The sequence below is a fragment of the Megascapheus bottae genome, chromosome 11 (assembly GCF_031878675.1).
Source record: "Megascapheus bottae isolate mThoBot1 chromosome 11, mThoBot2.hap1, whole genome shotgun sequence".
In the NCBI taxonomy this organism is placed as follows: domain Eukaryota; kingdom Metazoa; phylum Chordata; class Mammalia; order Rodentia; family Geomyidae; genus Megascapheus; species Megascapheus bottae.
Window position 1 is genome coordinate 49,589,344 of NC_143519.1, and position 16,719 is coordinate 49,606,062.

Below are 16,719 nucleotides of genomic sequence, written 5' to 3' on the forward strand. Positions count from 1 at the left end.
ATAAAGAAATGTTAGAAGCTGGGCACCAGTGGCTCACACTTGTAATCCTATTTACTCAAGAGCCTGAGAGCTGAGGATTGGGGTTCAAAGTCAGCCCAGGTAGAAAAGTTCCCATGAGAGTCTCCTCTCCAATTAACCACTCAAAAACTGGAAGTAGAGCTGTGGCTCCAAGTGGTAGAGCACTAGCCTTTAGCAAAAAAGCTCAGGGACAGCTCCATGATGGGGAGGGGAGAGGTAAAAAGGAGACCTGAATTATAGTACTAGGGAATGGGCATTGCTCTAGAGAGAAGAGCATTAGATTCAGGTACCCCATGGTATGCTCATACAGGAAAAAGAATTGAGGACCACAGTCGAAAGAAAATGCATTTGATTTTTACAATTCTGAGGTTAGGATGTCTTCAAATTCAAACAGGCTGCAAGAAATATGCATTTGGAAGGAACACACACGCACACACGCACACACACACACAGAGCTAGCCTAGCTTGAGCAAGGCTCTCTGATTTCCAGAAAGAGATACAGAGATAGAAAGAACAAGAGTATCAAAAGGGAGACATACATTAAGGTCTAGGTAGGAAAAATCAAAAGGAAAAGGTTATAGGACACACCAACAAAATGGGATAGAAGGCAAATTTAAAATGGCCTGAATTGAGTAAGCAAGGAAAGATCCGAGGATTTGAAACAATATTGAGGTCACTGGTGCAAAAAAAAAAGGCAAGGGAAAAAAAGAGAAATATGAAGGGAATATGAAAAGAGAAATTTTGTCAGATGAAAGGTAGTGTTAATATTAAGAGAAAGAGAACTCAGTGGGACAATTTAACAAATGCAGCTACTGTATTCTATACAAGGTAAAATAAGACAAAGAACTGATGGCAGAACTGATATCTAAAAGTATCCCAAAATACTGAAGTGATGAGAACACTGTCACAGAAGGCTGCATAGAAGTTGAAAATATATATAATACTATGAAAAAAATCTTGCCAGATGGGCCGGGAGTTTGGCCTAGTGGTAGAGTACTTGCCTAGCATGCACGAAGACCCGGGTTCAATTCCTCGGTACCCCACATACATAGAAAAAAGCTGGAAGTGGTGCTGAGGCTCAAGTGGTAGAGTTCTAGCCTTGAGAAAAGTCCAAGGACAGTGCTCAAGCCCTGAGCCCAAGCCCAGGACTGGCAAAAAAAAAAAAAATCTTGCCAGAATTATTTAACTGAATTTAATCAAGTCTCTAGGCTTACCTGGCAAGTAGTGTAGAGGGTACAAAAAGTATTCATGACATCACAAGGAAAACAATCAACTAAATCCAGATATATTCTATAAATAACTGGCCTGAACTCCTCCAGTCCTGGGACTTGAACTTTGGGCCTAGGAGCTGCCTCTGAGCTTTGGCTCAATGCTAGCACTTTACCACTGAAGCCACAGTACCACTCTCTGCATTTTCTGTAATTAATTGAAGATACAAGTCTGTGGAAAGAAGAGTTTTAAGTCTGAGCTGGTTTTGAACCATGATCCTCAGATCTAAGCCTCCTGAGTAGCTAGGATTACATGATGAGCACCTGTGCCCAGATGGCCTGAACTCTTAACGAAGGACTATATCCCATTCTGGGAAATTAAAAAGCTAGAAGGTTGTTTACATTCAAGTGAGAACTCTGTACCATCTGTTCAAACTTTCTGTAAATGTAAACAGTTCCATGAAACACAATCTGAAAAATATACAGAGGGGCTGTGTCAATAACTCAGAGAAAGAAACGTTAGTATTAGGAAGATTTCTGGTTTTTTTGGTCTTTGGTGGCTAGTGGCTCACCCCTATAATCCTAGCTGTACAGGAGGCTTAAGTTAGAAGACTGTGAGATTTTATCTCCTTTTTTTTTTAAATCCAGAAGTGGGGCTGTGGTTCAAGTGGTAGAACACTAGCCTTGAGCAAAAGAAATTCAGAAACGGCTTTCCAGGACCTTAGTTTAAGCCCCAGGACCAGTGTACATGTAAATGAACATGCATGCATACACGCACACATGCACAAACATACATGCACACATGCATGCGCGCGCGCACACACACACACACACACACATGCATACACACACACACACACAGAGGCACAACCTCATTTGCTGACCAGTTACCACCTGAAGAGTAGCTGGCACTCATGAAGAACAGTTCTTTAACATACCAAGAAATTCTAAAGAACAGTTTGCAAGAGAGGTTATACTCAACCCTACTAGAATAAGTAAATAAAAAACATTCATATAGAAAGTGAATATGGAAAATGATTTTGAGTAGAAGGTATACAAGTTCATTATATTAACTTTTCTGTATTTTTTAAATTATCATAGATGGGTATCAGGGGATCAAACCTGTAATCCTAGCAAGAGGCTGAGATCTGAGGATTGTGGTTCAAAACCAGCCCATACAGGATAGTCTCTAATCTCCAACTAATCACCAAAAAGCTAGAAATGGAGATGTGGCTCAAGTGCTAGAGTGTCAGCCTTGAATGAAAAAGCTAAGGGTTGGGTGCTAGTAGCTAATGCCTGTAATCCTAGCTACTCAAAAAGCTGAGGTCTGAATACAAAAGCTAAAAGCCTGCCTCGGCATGGAAGTCTATGAGACTCTTATCTCCAATTAACCACTAGAGGAAGTGGCTCAAAGTGGTAGAGGACTAGCTTTGAGCTGAAGAGCTTTTGGACAGTACCCTGGCCCAGAATTCAAGCCCCTCAACCAGAACATACATACATACATACATACATACATACATACATACATACATACATACATACACACACACACACACAAATACTTACATACATACTTACATACATACATACATACATACATACATACATACATACATACATACATAGCTAAGGGACAGTGCCTAGGACATGAGTCAAGTCTTAGCACTCGCATGTTTGTGGGCATACATACCCACACACATCCAATCCAAACTAAAACACTATCAACTCAACAAATGCAGGATATAAATTTTATTTAGTCACAGACCATGTGATAAAAGAACTAGTTATCCACCTCCATCAGAAAATATGAAAGTCATATGGCTAACAATATCTCAGGTAGCATTTAAAGAAGTAGAATATCTAGAAGAGACGTCTACTCTGAGTTCCTTGGGAATGGAGTACTGTCCATTATCTATATATCCAAATTTGCACCAAAAATACATACACTTGTCCTATCTAACATCTATATAGATGATACTGGCTAATGAGACCATCTGAAAGTACTGCTTATTTTTGTACATTTAAAAAACCCATTCTAGGGGCTGGGAGTTTGGCCTAGTGCTAGAGTGCTTGTCTAGCATGCATGAAGACCCAGGTTTGATTCCTTGGTACCACATTCAAAGAAAAAAGCCGGAAGTGGTGCTGAGGCTCAAGTGGTAGAGCTCTAGCCTTAAAAAAGTCCAACACCAGTGCTCAGGACTGGCAAAAAAAAAATTCATTATAAACCATTATGTCATTGGACATTATGCCCTCCAAGTTTGTCATCAGAAAGGCTTCTCAAACTTAAACGTATTGAAAATCAGTATCTGGAATAAGAGTATTAAATGTCCTTATGTGGTTCTTACATAAGCCAAATCAAAGTTGAATTTTACAGAATTCTTTATCTGTACATTGACTTACTGAAAAACAACTAACAGTGGTTTGTGAAGGAACATGCACTATAACAAAAATAAGCTAGAGATAAGTGAAAAAATAGGAAAGGGAGGAGGGGGGAAAGGAGGACAATGAGATTTCTAGTGCAAAATACATGACATGTCTTGCTAGAGGTAAAATTTTTTGTTTAATTTTATTTATTTGGATTGCTTAAAATAATATTAAAGAGAATTACAGGAAGTGGAGCTCTGGCTCGAGTGGTAGAGTGCCAGAATTGAGCTGAAGAGCTCTGGGACAGGGCTCAGACCCAGAGTTCAAGCTAGGAATAAAATAAGTAGATAGAGAAAAAGATCAAGAACCTAAATCCTAGATTTTTTTCCAAATTGTATATATATATATATATATATATATATATATATATATATATATATATATATATATATTTGCAAGTCCCGGGGCTTGGATTCAGGGTCTGAACACTGTCTTTAAGCTTTCTCAAGGCTAGCACTCTACTTTAGCCACAGCACCACTTCTGGCTTTTTCTATATATGTGATACCAAAGAATAGAACCCAGGTCCTTTGTACATACTGGACAAGCACTCTTACCACTAGGCCAAACTCTTGGCCTCAAAATTCAAAATTCTATTCTTAAATATACTGATGAGCTGCCAACTAAGAAAGTCCCAGGTCAAAGAACTAAATAAAGATGGGAATCTGGAAACACAAGCTGACTTCAGCTTCTATTGAGAACATTTGATAAACCAGATGAACTGGAGCTTGTTTGTCTTTTCTTTTCCCCCTACACAGAGGGCTTTCAGAACCAAGCACAAGTAATTAGAGATTAAGGTCATTTCCCTTATCCACATAAAATGGAAAAAAAAAAAGAACAATACTTGGAAAAGGAAGTAGGGTAGATTTTTCAAAATATGCAGAACTTCATACATACACAAAAAGTCTAGATCCAGATGAGTGCACTGGTTAATTCTATCAATTTAAAAAAGACTTAAAACTAATTTTTCACAAACTCTTTCAATACAGCAAAAGAAAGGATAATGCAAAACTCATTTTTCTAAATGGGATGTGTAATTATACTGGTGTCTAAACTCAGGGTCTTATGCCTGGTAGCCAAGCACTCTATAATTTGAACCATAGACCATGTGTTTTAATGCCTGGCCTTGCCTTGGACTGAGATTCTCCAACACATCCCTCATGTATAACTGGGATTACAGACAAGAACACTATAGCCAGCTTGTTCTTTGAGATAGGGTCTTGCGAACTTTTTTTTTTTTATGTCGGGGGTGTTAATTGATTTATTTATCTCTGCCTCCAAGTAATCTTCTTTCTCTTTAATTCCAAGTAGCTATAATTACAAGCATAAGCCAATGCACTTAGCCAATATGTACTATAGAAAAAAATAGATGTACCTCTGTAAGACTTTTCCAGTGATTCAATTAGGCAAAGCCAAGAGAAAATGAAAAATAAATGTATATAGTTTTTTCAAAATTTAAGACCTACTCTGGAACAATAAATCTATGAACTTATTGAACATAAACTTTGATTGATCAACATTAATCTATTCCATACCAAAAATACTCTATGTGCAAACTAATTTCTATCTACTAAGACTCAAAACTTATTATTAATCTTTATCTTCTAAAGAAGGTGATTTAGTGATTGTATTGCTTGATTACTAAACTTTCATTGAGTAGGAATAATTCAGTTCAAACTATAGTGTGATAATTGAATGTTTATGTTACTGCTAGTGAACTTGAAGGTAAATTGATTACTTTGAAGTAATATTACTTTAGAGTTTATTGTTGATGGCTAAGGTAACAACTACAAATCCTCAAAGTTAACTTCTATTTTATTTCTCAGTACACTGACTTTATTATATCTATCCTGAACAAAGATTGCATTTTGTTTTTTGGGTTTTTTTGGGTGCCAGTCCAGGGACTGGAACTCATGGCCTGAGCACTGTCCTTGGGCTTTTTCCTCAAAGCTAGCACTCTGCCACTTGAGTCACAGCACCACTTCTGGCTTTTTCTATATATGTAGTACCGAGGAATCAAGCCTGGGTCTTCATGCATGCTAGGCAAGCACTCTACCACTAAGCCAAACCCCCCGGCTCTGGGGTCCAGCTTTTTAAGATTGGCCTCCAATCTGTGATCTTGCCACAGCCTCCTGAATTGGTGTGCACCTCCATATCAGGATAACAATGCCTTTTAATGGAATACTCATATTAGAGAAACTTCAGGGCACAATGTTTTTAAGCCAATAATAAGGAAATATTTTAAAACTTTGAAGTTCACAACAATAACAAAAATAAAAACTGAGTGCTACTTACCAGGAATTCTTCACAATTAACTGGTCATTATGGAATTTGCATACATGGGAAAAAAGACACATTACTTAGCAAAAAAATCTTGTCACAAATATCTTTGAAAATGTCTAACTCTGACAACTTGGAAAGCAATCATTTAGCAGCAACTTTCTAAAAACTAGAGCAAAAGTGCAGTGAATAGCTTGTTTCTAGGGTCTAGATAACTTTGCCTGGCTCATCTTGAACTCACTATCCTACCATTTCTTCTCCAAGTAGGTGGGTTATAGGCACAAACTACCACATCCAGCTTCCACACAGTGTGTGTGTGTGTGTGTGTGTGTGTGTGTGCGCGCGCGCGCGCTGGTCCTTGGCCTGAATTTAGGGCTTGGGTGCTGTCACTGAGTTTTTGTGTTCAAGATTAGCACTCTACCATTTGAACCACAATTCCACTTCCAGCTTTTTGGAGGTTAAAGAATATCTTTCCTGCTCAGGCTGGCTATGAACCAAGATCCCTAGTTCTTATCCTTCTGAGTATCTAGGATTACAGGTGTGAGACACTAGCACTTGGATCCATACAAAGTTTGTTTTTGGTAGATCATGGGTGTTGATCCTGAGCTCTTCAGCTCAAGGCCACCACCCTACCCCTTAAGCCACAATGTCACTTCCCATACAAATTTTTTAAAGTCAGTTTCCCTACATAGCATCTTACAAAAATTCATATACTACCTCACTCATATCTTGAGAAGGATATTAATATATGTTCACATAACAAAGTTATTGGTAAATCCCATTAGTAGCAGATGCTAAGAGTCTGGTTTGCTATAACTTCTCAAATTCTCAATATATTTGACACATTAAAAAAACCATCACAAAAAAAAAAAACCATCACAAGGGCTACTGTATCTGACTTTGTTACCTAGTATATTGTATATATGCTTATTTGTTTATTTGAAATAGGGAAGGGAAGGGGGAAAACAAGATGATTTGGAGGGGGTGGAGGGACAGAAAGGGGGTCCAAAACATAAGAAAGGGTATCAAAGTTTGAGAAGTAATGCATCCATTTACCTGATGAATGTAACTGTGACCCCTCTATACATTATCCTGACTTTAAAAAAACCTACAAGGCTGGGAGTGTGGCCTAGTGGTAGAGTGCTCACCTAGCATACAAGAAGCCCTGGGTTCCATTTCTTAGTACCACATACACAGAAAAAGACAGAAGTGGTGCTGTGGCTGAAGTGGTAGAGTGCTATCCTTGAGAAAGCTCAAGAATAGTGCTTAGGTCCTAAGTTAAAAAACAAAATACCACAAAAGCTGTATGGAGGTTCCTCAAAAAACTAAACATATTCCACTTCTGGAAATTCATCCAAAAGACAGCAAACTAGGTTACAGTAAAGCTACCAGCACAACAAAGTTCACTGTAGCAGTATTCAACATCGCCATGGTATGGAGTTAGCCAAGATGCCACTCAATAGACTAATGGATCAAGAAAATGTGGTATGCATATGCAATGGAAATTAACTCATCCATTAGAAAGAATATCATACTATTTGTAAAGAAATGGACTTAGAAAAAATATGTTGTGAAGGAAGTCAGGCCCAGAAAGAGAAACGCTATATATGTTCCTTCATATGTGGTATCTAGAATTAGCTTACAAACTATTGTCAATAAATATATTAGGTAGTATGCATGTGTATACAAATGTATTAAATGAAATATAGTGGACTCAAGGGAAAGATTTAGAAAAGTAAACTCAATGTTCAACAAAACGACCACCAAGGATCAGATGGTTGAAAGGAGGGAGCAGGCACTTGAGGACTTGGGCAGACTAATAAGGGAGGTGGGGGGAATGCAATCAAGAGTTCAATGTAGCCAGGCACCAGTGATTCAGACCTCAAATCCTAGCTACTCAAGAGGCTGAGATCTGAGGATCGTGGTTCAAAGCCAGTGAGCAGGAAATGCCATGAGACTCCTATCCCCACTTAGCCACCAGAAAACTGGAAGTGGCACTATGACTCAAGGTGGCAGACCAATAGCCTTGAGCAAAAGAGCTCAGGGACAGCACCCAGGCCTAGAGTTAAAAGGAAGAAGTGGGGGGGGGGAAGGGTGGCATGTAAGGAGGGAGGGAGGGGAAAATAGGCAAATTAAGTTCAACAGATATCCTACAAAATTAATGAAAGTGTTCTCACTTTGTTAGCACACATTCTAAAATTAGAATGATACAGAGATTAGCATGGCCCCTGCACAAGGGTGACACACAAATTCATGAAGGAAAAAAAATTAATGAAAGTGAGGGAATAACTTTGAGATTCCACCTCATTCCAGTTAGAATGGCCATGATCAAGAAAACTAGTAACAACAGATGCTGGAGGGGATGTGGCCAGGAGGAATCTCTACTACACTGTTGGTGGGAGTGTAAACTCATTCAACCACTATGGAAAGCAGTATGGCAGTTCCTTAAAAGACTAAACATAGAGCTCCCCTATGACCCAGCAATTCCAATACTTGGCATTTCCCCAAATGTCCAGAAACAAGGACATAATAAATCCACTAGCGCAACGATGTTCATTGCAGCTCTATTTACCATAACAAAGATATGGAACCAACCACTTACCCCTCAGTAGATGATTGGATCAACAAGATATGGTACTTATACACAATGGAATTCTATGCTGCCATCAGAAAGAATGACACTGTCCCATATGTAAGGAAATGGAAAGACTTGGAAAAAATAATATTAAGTAAAGTAAGCCAGACTCAAAGGAACATAGGCTCAATGGTTTCCCTCATTTATAATAATTAGTACACACCTAACACTCTCTAGCAGAGGATTACAATAGCTCAAAGGCTATGTATGTATGTATGGTCATATAGGATGAGAGTAAATGAAAGGAACTTTAGGATATGGGGTTTATCTAGTGTGATTGTTGTTCTTAATGTACGATGTTATCTCTCTTTTTTTTATTTGAAATAGGAACGGGAAGGGGGAAAACAATGATTGGGAGGGGGTGGGGGGAGGGAAATGGGGACAAAAACATGAGAAGGGGTATCAGTGTGTGAGAAGTAATGCAACTATCTGGAGAATGTAACTGTAACCCCTCTATGCATTACAATAAAAATAAATTTAATTAAAAAAAAAGGAAGTGAGAGAAGGAGTGGGTTGGGATGGATGGGTGAGAACATTGAAAGGGATGACATTGATCAAGATGTATTTTTTTTGTGTGTCAGTCCTGGGGCTTGACCTCAGGGCCTGAGCATTGTCCTTGGGCTTTCTTCAAAGGTAGCACTCTACCACTTGAGCCACAGCACCACTTCTGGCTTCTTTCTATGTATGTGGTACCGAGGAATTGAACCCAGAGTGTTGTGGATGCTAGGCAAGCACTCTGGCACTAGGCCAAACTCCTGGCCCTGAATTGTATTCTTATACTGCTTTTCCTTTTTTGCCAGTCCTGGCCTTGGGCTCAGGACTGTCCATGGGTTTTCTCAAGACTAGACCTCTACCACTTGAGCCACAGCACCACTTCTGTTTTTTTGTTGTTTTTTCTGTGTATGTGATACAGAGGAATTGAACATGGGTCTTCATACATACTAGGCAAGCACTCTACCACTAGACCAAACTCCCAGCCCTCTTATACTGCTTTGTAAAATGGCAACTCCTTGGTACAATTACTTAATTTTTTTTTTTGCCAGTCCTGGGTCTTGAACTCAGGGCCTGAGCATTGTCCTTGGGCTTTCTCAAGGCTAGCTCTCTACTACTTGAGCCACAGCACCACTTCTGGATTTTTCTATGTATGTAGTACCAAGGAATCGAATTCCAGTTTTCATGCGTGCTAGACAAGCACTCTTACCACTAGGCCAAACTCCTGGCCCAAAGATTAAAAAAAAAAACAAAAAACAACCACTCACCACAGCTGTTGTCTTAAAAATAAACTTAGCAAATACATTTCTAAACCTTTTCAAATATAAGATTCAGAAGTACCATGCCCTTGAAAAAATTTTTTTTTCCAAAAGTAGGCCTCAAAAGAACAAACTTAAAATTCTGAATACTATAAGTCTAGTATTTTGGAGGGTTTTTGTCAGTCGTGGGGCTTGGACTCAGGGCCTGAGCGCTGTTCTTAAACTCTTCAACTCAAGGCTGGTGCTCTCCCACTTGAGCCACAACACCATTTCCAGTTTTCTGGTGGTTAACTGGAGATAAGAGTCTCAGGACTTTTGTGCCAGACTGGCTTTGTACCATGATCTTCATATCTCAGCCTCTTAAGTTGCTAGGAATACAGGAATGAGCCACCAGCTCCCACCTAGTATTTAAGTCCATCACATGTACAATTAGAAAGCAATAGCAGAAAGCAACAAAATTCCTGTGGTGTTGTGATTATTTCTAACACTGGTGGCTCATGCTTATAATCCTGGCTTCTTAAGAGGCTGAGATCTGAGGGTTGTAGTATAAAGCCAGCCTGGGCAGGAAAGTCCATGACATTCTTATCTGCCATTAATCACCAACCACCCCCCCCCACCAAAAAATCTGGTAGTGGAGCTGTGGTTCAAATGATAGAGCATTAGCCTTGAGCAAAAAAAGCAAAAAGGCTTAGTGATAGTACCCAGACCCAGAGTTCAAGACCCAAAACTAGCACCAAAAAATTACACAAAAATCAGTCTTCAGGTATTAGGAGCTAAGCTACTTTCTGGCTCTTTTCAAACAGGTACTACAGTTAAGCTTTTGAAGTTCTATAAGCTTTTTACAGAAGTTTCATATCCTCAAATGTTTGCAAGCTGTCAGATCTAATTTTATTCTTCTTTCTGGAACTGCTCCAACTTCCACTGCTACCACATGCTAAAGAGAACCTCATCAGACTTTATTTTTTTAATTACCAATCCTGGGGCTTGAATTCAGGAACTGAACACTATCCTTGGACACTTTTTGCTCAAGGCTAGCACTCTGCCATGTGAGCCACAGTGCTACTTCCAGCTTTTTCTGTGCGTATGTGGTTCCAGGAAATAGAACCCAGGCCTTCGTGCATGCTAGGCAAGCACTCTACCTCTACGCACTAGGTCATGCTCCCTGCCCCCATCAGTATTTACAAAAGAAAAAGAACAAAAAAACAAAAAACCCCAACAATGTCAGGTCTTTGAAAGGTACTGCCTACATAAGCAGAGCATGAAATCTCTACTTAAATCAGAATTTTTTTAGATTTCAGTCATGTTCCAAATGAAGTTCAAAAAGTTCAACTCACTACTCAGTGAGCGAGCTGTTTTTGTATTTGTTCTTGATGTCAAAGAGCATCTATTATCAGATCAGGTACTACAGTAGGTCCTCAATCAATGTGTACCCAAGTTCATATATATTTATTCTCTCCCCTCCCCCCAACACCCAAAAGATGCACACCAGTTGATCCTGTATGTGATGAGCACTTTTGCTCTACCTCTTTCTATACTGTTTTTTAAAAATCAAGCTTAAGTCACTTAGATGTATAGTTTATATCCAGGTTCATGTGGGTATCCAAAAAAAACCCCAACAAACCTAAGCTGGGAACAACCTGTTATTTCTACTCTGTGCTCCTGAGTGCCTGTCAGTTACACCTGATCTGAGCTCTGTGCACAAGAAATGGTCAGAAAATGTTCAACATACTAACCACTCAACCTCATGCTTCAGGGTACACTACAGTTTTATTTTCCTTTTGCTAGATGTTGTCCACTTTTTGATTCACTATTTTTTTTTTCCAGTTCTGGGGCCTGAACTCAAGGCTTAAGCACTGGCCTTGGGCTTTCTCAAGGCTAGAGCTCTACCACTTGAGCCACAGCACCACTTCTGGCTTTTTTCTATGTTTGTAGTACTAAGGAATGGAGCCTAGGTCTTCATGCATGCTAGGCAAGCACTCTATCACTATCACTTCTTCAGAAGATCCTAAGCATTCATGTATTAGCAGTGAAGTTGTTGTCTAGAAACTTTGAAATAGAGTGGCTGTCATCCTGGATCTCATCTCACAAGTAGCTTTCTGTTTCCTTTAAGATGAAAAGTTGAATTTGTAGTAGGTCCAAGTCACAGAGGTTAAACATCATTCTTCAATAGAATTTATCTTTTGTCAAAGAGATAGTTCACATGTTCACGTTTTCTGGCTGTCTTCTAGGTTTGTTTCTTTGGTTTGCTTTCCACTTTATCTGTCTGTACTTGGCAATGTTGTTAAGTGGAATTGTGGACTTTTATTGTTTTTATTGTTTTGGTGCTAGGGATTAAACGCACCAGTAGAGTGCAAGTATACTAAACACATTCTTTACTACTTTAACTACACTCAGTAAGTGGACTTTCAGTTGTATAAAAATAATAGATATCATATCTATAGGGGCCGGGAGTTTGGCCTAGTGGTTAAAGTGCTTGCCTAGCATGCACGAAGACCCGGGTTCGATTCCTTGGTACCACATACATAGAAAAAAGCCGGAAGTGGTGCTGAGGCTCAAGTGGTAGAGCTCCAGCCTTGAGAAAGTCCAAGGACAGTGCTCAGGCCCTGAGCTCAAGGCCAGGACTGGCAAAAAAAAAAAAATCATATTTGTAAGCAGTATAATTCAATGGCTAAATTATATCTTCTTTAGGCTTTTATCAACAGCTAGTATCACCATATTCACTCCAACAGCTTATAAAATATAATTATAGTCTGGATTTTGCTCAGTGGGATGAGTCCCTTGGCACATAAACCCAAAATCAGAGCAAAGTTTCTTGTCTATTAAAATTCTGAATGTGGGTCTGGATTCTGGCCTATTGGTAGAGTGCTTACCGCCATGCAGGAAGCCCTAGGTTTGATTCCTCAGTACCACATACACACAGAAAAAGCTGGAAGTGGTAGAAAAAGCTCAAGTGGTAGAGTGCTAGCCTTGAGGAAAGCCCAACAACAGTGCTCAGACCCTGAGTTCAAGCCCTAGGACTGGCAAAAAAAATTTTTTTTGAATGTAGGTACAAAACCAAGAAACTAAAAATGCACTTATTTTCAATCATTCTTCATGCTATTTTTAATATAAAAACAAATAAATAAACAAACACTCATATAACTGCCATAGAATCCCCATGAATTTATCTGGGTAGCCAATTTGACAACTGACAAAGATTGGCACTCATTGATGAGTCACTAACATTTTAAGCTGACATTACTCACATAATAGGAACATTTTCCGTACAGGAAAGGAAATGACTAAGAAACAAGAGCCTGAGTGCAATTACTACACATCCTTCCACAGACTGTGGGTGTAATTTCACTTCTCCTTATCTAAAATATGAGATTTTTACCTCTCCTTATCTAAATTATAAGTACTATATCTCCTATTTAGTCTTTAGCCTGTTAAGCACTATCCGGTAGAAATCAATATTAAAAATCATTTGATTTGCTTGATTTTTATAGACTCTAGATTTTCTCTAGTCATACTTCATCAACATTGTCTTTATAGAAACAAAAAGATATTTTCTTTACATACAATGTAAGTCATACAATTTGTAAAGGGATTCCACGTTGTAGCATAATGAGAACAAAAGTATTCTATTCATTATGCGTCACTGTTACTCTGCTATGCTAAGAAAGCAAAATGCTTTTTCTTATCCTCAACTAGCCAACTTGATCTAATATTCTCATTCTCTTGGTCCAATTTTTACTGCTTTAACTCTCAACACTCTCTTTCTATTCTTGTTTTATAATAAACACCAATAATATATTTTATCATTTGCTCCCTAAAGGCCCACCTAAGGGTTCCAAGTGCAGTGTTTGTCTCATTTTCTACCTAATTTATATCCATTTTCCACATAATTTAATCAAATACTCTACCATCTCTACATTAATATTCCCTTAAAGCATGTACCCTTAAATAGATCTAGTACATCCTAGCATCAAGTGGCTAAACAACAACAAAATCACCACTGAAGTTTTTGATTCTTTCGTGCCAGTTCTGACAATTGTACTCAGGGCCTTGACATAGTTCCTAAACTTCTTTTTGTTCAAGGCTAGGGATCTACCAATTGAGACACAATTACATTTCCAGCCTTTTTTTTTTTTTCCTTCAGATTTTTAGAGGTAAGAGCCTCATGGAACTTCTTTGCCTGGCTAACTTCAAACTGGGATCCTCAGATCTAAACCTCCTAAGTACCTAGGATTTATGTCAGCATGAACCACCAGTGCCCAGCTACACTGAGTAGTTACCTTTCTGTTTCCATTCTTTCATTTTCCTTTTAAGGTATTCTAACTCTTAACCCTTAAAATCAATGAAGGAAATTGGCTTTCCAAGTTCTCTAAAGACAAAGGCTTTACATCCCTTCTTCTTCTTTCCAATCCTGACTTCATGAAAGCAGAATATCCTGTTTCAGTGTAGTCTCCAAAACCTGTGTTCTATTACTAACCTGTCCGGCTAGAACCACAAGTCTTTCGTCTTTCTCCTCTGTACAAGCTTTCAAACTTGTCCCTAAAACCAGAGATACACTTAATCCATATGTACAAGTAAAAGGCTATATTCTATTACTTGTATTCAAGAAAGAAAGGTAGAAGTACAAATTCTAACCTCCAATTGCAATCCTACTACCCAACAGCAGTAGTCATGGAGGCACTCTGATACAGTCGCTCCGAAATTCAACTTATTCTATGCAAGAATTAGGAAACAACGGAAAACTATAAAACTCTATGCACACATGAACTGCAACAAATTTTTGTGGTCCCATAGTTTGCCAAAACACTAGAAATTTTAAAATTTGGCAAACTCTTACCATTTGCCCTCAATCCCCTCCCAATTTCTAAGATCAACTCTTTCTTCAAGACCCTAGTAATACATCATCTAAATCATTAAGAATTGTCAATTGCAAGCCCAGCACCAGTGGCTCACACATGTACTCCTAGCTACTAAGAAGGCTGAGATCTAAGGATTACAATTCAAAGCCAGTCTAGGCAGGAAAAGTCCATGAGACTCATGATATCCAATTAACCACCAAAAAACGAGAAGTAGAGATGTAGCTAAAGTGGCAGAGCACTAGCCTTGAGTGAAAAAGCTCAGGGAGAGTGCTCAGGTCCTGAGTTCAAGCCCCTCAACTGACAATAAGTAAATAAACTCAGGGTGACAACAGCCTAGCAATTAGCCAGCCAGCTTCTATTCAACAGATCCCTACTTCCAGAACTGGCCTCATACCCAACAGATGTGATGTCACTGGCAGTGGCATCTCAGCAAACCAGCAATGCTGGGACAAACACTGAGGCTGTGACTGTTCACTGCTGCTTCCCAAGTGTTCTTCTATGTCTTCCTGAGTGAACTGCAGCCTCCCCAATTTCAAATGACAAGCACAAATAGGCTACTTGTAGGAGCCTGGCCCATCATGCCAACTGTATAATCTGAATATGATTATCCGCTTAAAGGCATATACAGCCAAGCTATCTCTGATGTACCTAATGACTACTCTGATGAGAAAGTCAAATATTTCTTGACAGGTCATGTTGGTTGGGATCATTTAGCTGATGTACCCCCAAATCCCCAAATTTCACTGAACATTTAAGAAACATCTTGTAACATCTACTCAAGGTGCAAAATAAAAACTTTCAAATCTGTCAGATGGTTAACTTCACCTACTTTTCATTAAAACACATGCACACACACACACACAACCAAACAAGAGGTAGTTATTAACTTTGCCCAATTAAGATCAGAACCAGTCTACATGCATAATGCTGCCAGGAAATGGGAACTACACTATCATAATGGCCTGCTGTTATCTATTAATATTGTTTACCTAAAATTAGTTCATATTCATGCTCTTAATTTTGAATATTTCAGTTGCTTTTTTACCACACCACCACCCAACTTGTTAAAGATCTGTTGCTTTCCAATAAGTCTAAAATCATTGCCTTATACACTGCTTGAACGTTCCACATTAATTTCAGCCCATAGCAACTAATCAACATCTTACTGGAAAGGTTTCAATGACTAAAACTGAACTGGTTTTTCTTGATTTATCTTCTCTAATGTCACCTACCCTGCCTATAAAGAAGATAATTATTGTTTTTCTGGACAGGATCTCACTATGAAGCACAAATTGGCAATCTCCCTACTTCAGCTTCCCAAGTACAGGGATTATAGGTACTGATTCACCATGCCTGCATAAATAAGATACTGGTCCTAAAAATTTAATGAATTCTCCTACTTCCAAGTAAGAACAAATAGTCTAATAAGTGGAGAACATTGGTGCATTACTAAAATCTTAGAATTCGTCTTTAAAATGCAGTAACAATTATATTAACATATTACCAAATGCTTGCTACTCTCCATTGTATGCTCTTTTGTCTACTGAATCTTGTTACAAAATTCTGACTTCCTGTCCTTAACTTTCTCTTTAACTGTATTATAAAAATAGAAAGCCAATATCAACCTGAACTGATGTTTGTCTTGACTCAGAAGCCCAGCCTGTAATTAACCAACAATACATAACTGCAGGTAGGCAGGAATCAGACTGTCACATAAACATTACAGAGAACATTATGTCTAAAAAACAAGGTGGCAATGTCTGCATGAAAAACAAGAAATTAAAAAAAGGCTTATTATTCTCATTAAGCTTGATTTTAAAACAAAAATCTTCTTTTTTTCAAAGAAATAGATTTGTATGAGCTGCTCAGTCTGTTCTGTGGAACTATTGTAGCAATTTGTCACTGAAAATGGGAACATATCAATGTTTTCGGATTATACTAACAACCCACATAGGAAAAGGTTTTAAAAAAAAGTTACCAGTATATTCACTCAGCATATAGAAAAATAATTGTTTTGAGTGATACAGGTCAACTACTAAATGTCTACGCT

At 38.5% G+C, this 16,719-nt stretch overlaps 1 protein-coding gene and 1 non-coding gene across 6 annotated transcripts in view; one reads left to right on the forward strand and one right to left on the reverse strand.

The window, feature by feature from the left end:
• Positions 1-16,719, reverse strand: part of LOC150057050 (uncharacterized) — a 69,684-nt gene that overhangs the window by 21,823 nt on the left and 31,142 nt on the right. The window lies entirely within an intron of this gene.
• LOC150057051 (U6 spliceosomal RNA) lies at positions 8,096-8,201 on the forward strand. The gene has a single exon (XR_016537209.1). It is a non-coding gene; the product is annotated as a U6 spliceosomal RNA (small nuclear RNA).